This window comes from Akebia trifoliata, chromosome 3 (assembly GCF_017979445.1).
Source record: "Akebia trifoliata isolate Shusen 1 chromosome 3, ASM1797944v1, whole genome shotgun sequence".
NCBI lineage: Eukaryota > Viridiplantae > Streptophyta > Magnoliopsida > Ranunculales > Lardizabalaceae > Akebia > Akebia trifoliata.
In genome coordinates this window covers 30,454,784-30,461,179 of record NC_141377.1, presented here as the reverse complement: position 1 = coordinate 30,461,179, position 6,396 = coordinate 30,454,784, and the positions used below count along the sequence as shown (strand labels likewise).

The 6,396-nt window shown below is 34.4% G+C and overlaps 1 long non-coding RNA gene across 1 annotated transcript; it reads left to right on the top strand.

Moving 5' to 3' along the window:
* Nucleotides 1-3,890: 3,890 nt before the first annotated feature.
* LOC147406336 (uncharacterized) lies at nucleotides 3,891-5,119 on the top strand. Its single transcript, XR_015175787.1, has 3 exons — nucleotides 3,891-4,293; nucleotides 4,422-4,516; nucleotides 4,658-5,119. It is a non-coding gene; the product is annotated as an uncharacterized LOC147406336 (long non-coding RNA).
* Nucleotides 5,120-6,396: the final 1,277 nt, after the last annotated feature.

The following is a 6,396-nucleotide window of genomic DNA, read 5'->3' as shown; positions in this document are numbered from 1 at the left end:
AAAAAAGGAAAAAAAGGGTATGAAACGGGAAAATGTCAGAGTCACACCCGAGAGGTGATGTCTACATTTTACATTGTTGTGTTGTGTGTAGGTTGGTGAACAGATATCCAAAGATAATGTTACTGGTTGCATGTTTATTTACTTTTTGTTACCGTGATGTGCTATTTACTTTTCCGTTCTGTTATTTATTTTAGGCCGGTTGGCCACACTTGCATGGTAGGAAACTAGATATCCATTCTCAATCTTGTATTGTTAATTTCTCTTTTGTTTTCAAATGAAAATAATATATATATATATATAGCTATTTTGTGAGCTGTTAAAGAGTTTGTAAATGCCTGAAGGGATAGTACGTCATATCATCCGGAGTGGTGTACTATCCTGCGATGTACGGTAGGGACCACCAAGCTTATATGTGGTATGTGATGTGTATGAGAATGGAATCACAACTGGAATCCAGATTTATTCCTCTCTATTTTTACCAGTGAACTTGTACTGTAAAGGTGGTCGTATACGAATGGTTTGTATATTTGGGAATCACATGTACGCCTGATAGGCATAGATGAAGATGATTAGTCAGTGATCACTAATAATCTATTGTATTCGAACGTTCTGACACATCGAAAAGAGACCCATTGCTTACGATCACGTCAAACAGCCAGCCTGAGCCGGATAAATGGTCAACCAAACGTGCTAAATGCAGCAACCGGCCACAAAATCAAGAACTAAAAGCCAGTAAAAAATTATAACATCATGTCCCGACTGGAAGCGATCTAGTCCTGAATCTCAACTCTCTAATTCCACTACTCCACCATGTGTATTATGTATATGTTGCCTTATTTTAATATATAAAATGAAATGCAAGTTTAATGTTCCCATTTGATCAATTAGATTTGTATAAAAATAAAATGTTATACTGAGTATTATTGGTTGATGTAATATCAGTTTTAAAATGTTTAGTTGCTCATCTTTGACTATATGTACCAGTTCATCATAATTTCTTCTGTAAAATTTTGTATATTTTAAAATGATTCAGTATCTTTATTCATTCATGTTAGGAGAAGTTATTGACAGAAATTGCTTGCTTCCCTATTGGGTAACCATTGTTACTCACCCTTTCCTTCTCTATTTTTTAGTTTCAGATCCGAAACTTGGTGAGGCAGGTATAGAGCACGAGTGAGAATCATCTGGTGGGTCAGAGAGACAACCAGAGTTCATCACTTGATGAGTATTGGGGTTATAGCCCCTAGTGGTGTCAATTTGTCCAGGACTATTATGAATTTTATCTTGAGTGTTAGGACTTCTGTTAGAGTGAGGATGTTTCTATAATTTCGTGTTTTGTTATACTTCCGTACTCTGATCTATCGTTCGTTATTAGATGTATGTAGGCTTCCGCTATTGTTATATTTTGTATATATATATATGCAGGATTGTATGTCGTTTATTAGGTGCAGGTTGAACGCCTTGGAATGCTAACATAAACAGAGGAGACCATGCCGAAATTTCGAGGTGCTACCTAATACCTCGAGTTTTGACATGGGGTTTTGTGTTAGTCGCCACAAAAAATGCCCTTTAAAAATTCATTTTTACCAAAATGCCCTCCTATGCTTATTCCCAAAGTTTATTTATTGCACTTTAACATGTGCCTAAATTGATTTAAAGAAAAGTGATTCCGTAGAAGCACTAGTCAAAAGAAGAGAAAACCTAATCAAGTTCTTATTACCTCTAGGATTGGAAGAAGTTGCACCCACATTTCTGATTGTATGGTAACCATTGTAGTCGACTCTCTCAATGTGGATTCCAAGACCTATTTCCACATCATTTAAGTTGTTGTATTCTTATTGAAATAATTAAGGATGAGTATGACTGCAAACAATTCTTTTTCAAGGGAATGTAAATTCGTAACAATTTATTGCTCCAAGGAAAATGTCATAAAGGGAGTCGGGTTTTAGTTTTGATGGTGGGTGTAATCAATAGAGAGTAACATTAGGACACGGAAAAAACATTTTCGTGGGGGATGGGAAAACATTTTCTTGTCCAAGGCAAAATTGTTTTGGGAAGGAATTTATTTTTTATGGAAAAATACACAATCATACACTTGCAATTTGCATTTTATTATTTTATAGAAATCATTTTCCTACTTATTTTCCATGTGCAATCATACAAATCTTAAAATTGAATTTTAAATTCTCTTTACGCACAAATACAACATGATAATAATTAAGTCACTTTTAGAAGGTCATGGATGTAATTTTTTCGGGGAATCACGTCTCTCCAACTGTATGTATCTTCATTTGAGTTTGTGAAGTACTCGCCTGCAAAAGGAGTTGTGTCCACAAAGAAAAACTCCACAACTTCTAGTAAATAAATAAAGAAGAACAAAGAGATTAAAAGCGCATGGAATCCTTAAATGGAACAAAAATTAGAAAGAAGAGACACATACACACTTAGGGTAATTTTGAGGTACCCATCAAGGTTATGGTAGCCGACCCCATATCTTAGGGATAAGGTTTTGTTGTTGATGTCGTTGTATTCGGATTTTGGTGAAAATAATAAATGTCCCTTCTGTATCGAATAAGATACCAATCATGTCAAATTATCGAAATATCCTTTAGGATTTTTTTCGAAAGAATAATCAAATTCGTATTCTAGACTCGGGAGTACATTTTATAAATCAAGCAAGTCTATGACTCGTGAGTCCACTTGGATGAGTAAAGTAGAAATTGTTAAATTTAGATAAATACAATTAACACACTAGTGTATATGTAAATAATTCTTGAAGGATTGGTGTGTTGTTAGTAAAAGTTGATGCGCCAATAGAATTTCTCTAAATTTATAGATATTTAAAAACAAATAATAATAATAATAATAATATTATTATTATCATTATTATTATTATTATTATTCAGAAAAATACTAGAAATCTAATAGCCACATAACTCGGTTGACTTTGTAAACCAAGTAGTCGTTTTCAACTTTTCTCGGCTGAATTGGTGAGCTAACTCGATGGGTGGACGAGTAAACTCTAATTTATATGGAAAATAAGGGAAGAAAAATGTGTAATAATATTAAGACCTGGAAAGCAACTTGGCATTGGTTGTAAGTTCCTCTTCTTCCCCAAGCTCTCACCACTGTAAAGCTAAGCGACCCGTCACCTTGGATGGACACATAATCATGGATTTGTCATAGACACCAGCGTTGGCTCTCATCTCATCACTCTCAAATGGATGGAAGAAAAAGACAAAACACAGACTATTCCACATTAAGCTTTGACGTACAGCCTTTTATATAACAAAAGGAGAGAGGTTGATTAATTAATTAATATGATGTGATATAAAGGTTTCAAAAGAAAAATAATTGATGTCGTAAGAGTCCACCATCCTTTTAATGCTCTATTTCACCTCATCTCTAATGGTATGTAAATCATTTAAGTAGTTTTACAATAAATATATGGGTCGCGTTCGCTGGCTAACTTTTTGGCAAATGGATTGGCAAATATTTTTACAGCGTTGGATCTAACGACATCGAACGGATGCGATTTAATCTCACATATTATAATATAAATATGTATATTTACAGCGTCGTCCCTTAAGTTATATGATTATTTGTGCTTCCTCCCTCTCCTCTTTAAATCAGAGAGAACAGAATTTTCTGTTCTCTTTCTCTTCGAACTCTCTCTTCTCTCTCGCTATCTCTCTCTCTCTCACTCTCTCACTCACTCACGTTGAAACCCTCGCACTGAAACCCTCTCTCTCGCTCTTTCATTCTCTCTCGCACGAACACGAACGGGACCCTATTCCTCCCTGCAACTTGCAACTCCATCTCACGAACACGAACGACTGCCAATCTCTCGCCCTATTTGACAGAACGGTAAGTTTTTTTTTCAATTTTTTTTTTCAGAGGATTCATGATTTGCAAAACTGTGTTGGTAAGATATTTGTGAAAGGTGGAGACTTTTTTTATTTATGTCTTTTATGAAGTATTTTTATTGGTAATCTGAGAAGTTGTTGTTGATGTTTTGGTCTTCTTGTTTTTGGACTTTTTAATGTTCTTAGTTGTTTTATTATGATTATGTGTTTGTATTGGTGATTTAGTTCTTGATTTCAGATGCTTCAGGTTCAAATCAAGGATCTAGATGACTTATTTTCTGGAATATCTTAATGTTTAGTGAACTGGGTGGGACAAGACCAAGATAGACAGAAGCTGGTTTGTTGACTGATATCGGCTTTGTTTGTAGATTGATGATGATTACTGGTTCCAATCGGATCTTGAAGTTAGCATTACTGACTTGTGGGGGTAAGTAACTATATCTTCTTCTTTTTTTGTCGTAACTGTATCTTGACTATTAGTTTTGGATTTGGGTCATGGTTTCATTCTAATACAATAATATTTTGTTAATTATTGTTCTTCTATGACACCCACAGAGAAGTATCCATACCTGATGTTGTATCTCAAAGCTGATGTTACCAAAGGGTTCTCTGGTGGGTATCATTATGAGACAAGAGGAATGATGAAAATTGTAAGTCAAAATTATCATTGTTTTTATTTTTAGTTTTGAATCATCATAAATAAATGAAAACAAACATGAAGTAGTTGTTGATCCTTAGTGTTATTGGAAAAAATAACTTGACATGATTAACAAAACACACTTCTTTTACAGCTTCCAGAATCACCCAATTTCAAAGTCAAAGTGACATTGGATGTGAAGAAAGGGGGAGGCATCTATAACCAATTTTATCTTATAGTCTGCCTTGATGCATTAGTAACCAAAAGTTATTAACCAATTTCACTCTGGTTACTCCAAAGTAATACAGAGTTCATGTATTTGTTTGGTGTAGGTAACTATCAAATGTAGTTATGCTTCTCTCAAAGTGTTTTTGTTCTTTAAAGTGTTTTTGGGGCAACAATAGCAGCTATCAATCTTGGCTTTTGTATTGTTGTTCTTGTATTCATTTCTTAAAAGGTGTGTTGTTTTTGTGAGGTCCCAAGCTGTTAGCATCAAGGATATACGGCATATTTCCCTTATTTCTATAGCCCAGAGTTTGGACTGTTTCACTTAATAGTCTTCGATCATGTAGTCCAAATCACCCTAACAAAGAGTTCATGATTTTAGTATAAATATGTGATGAACGGGACCCATGTTTTGAAAAATGTTTTGCCAAAATGTTTGTCAAAATTTTTGTTGCCGAACGGGACCCTATATATATATATATATATATATATATATGGGAATGGATCAAGGGACATAAAAAAAAACATAAGTAAAAATAATGTAACATTAATAAATTTTCAAAATATGGGTTAGAAGTTTCGGATTGAGCTGATTTTTTGTGAAGATGATCTCTAAGATGGGAAGATCATCCAGAAGAAAAAAAATCAGTCCAATCTGAAACTTCTAACCCCATTAAAAGTGATTTAGAATGTGGATCATCGATTTTTTGCCAATTTTTGCTAATAATTTGTAAATCACTTTTGATGAATTTAGAAGTTTCAAATTGAGCTGATTTTTTTTTAGGATGATCTTCTCATCATAGTGATCTTCCTCGGCAAAAATCAGCTCAATCCAAAACCTCTAACCTATATATATATATATATATATATATATATATAGGGGACGGTTCAGTAGCCCTAAAGTTTGCCAAGTTTGGTGCCAAACATTTTTCAAAATATGGGTTAGAAGCTTTAGAATGAGCTGATTTTTGGTGAGAATGATCTCTATGATGAGGAGATCATCCTCACCAAAAATCAGCCTATTCCAAAACTTCTAACCCCATCAAAAGTGATTTACAAAAATTGGATGGTCCACGATTCTTCAACTTGTAAACTAGGGTTAGAAGTTTCAAAATGAGCTGATTTTTTGTGAGGATGATCTCTTCACCATAGAGATCATCCTCACAAAAAATCAGCCCATTCCAAAACTTCTGACCCCATCAGAAGTGATTTACAAAAAATATTTGGCACCAAACTTGGCAAACTTTAGGGCTACCGAACCGCTCCCATATATATATATATATATAGGGTCCCTTTCAGCAACAAACATTTTGACAAACATTTTGGCAAAACATTTTTCAAAACATGGGTTAGAGGTTTTGGAATGGGCTGATTTTTGGTGAGGATGATCTCTACGGTGAGGAGATCATCCTCACCAAAAATCAGCCCATTCCAAAACTTCTAGCCCCATGTTTACAAGTTGAAAAATCGTGGACCGTCTATTTTTTGTAAACCATTTTTGATGGGTTAGAAGTTTTGGAATGGGCTGATTTTTGGAGATGATGATCTCCTCACCGTAGAGATCATCCTCACCAAAAATCAGCTCATTCCAAAACCTCTAACCCATATTTTGAAAAATGTTTTGCCAAAATGTTTGTCAAAATGTTTGTTGCTGAACATTTCCCATAT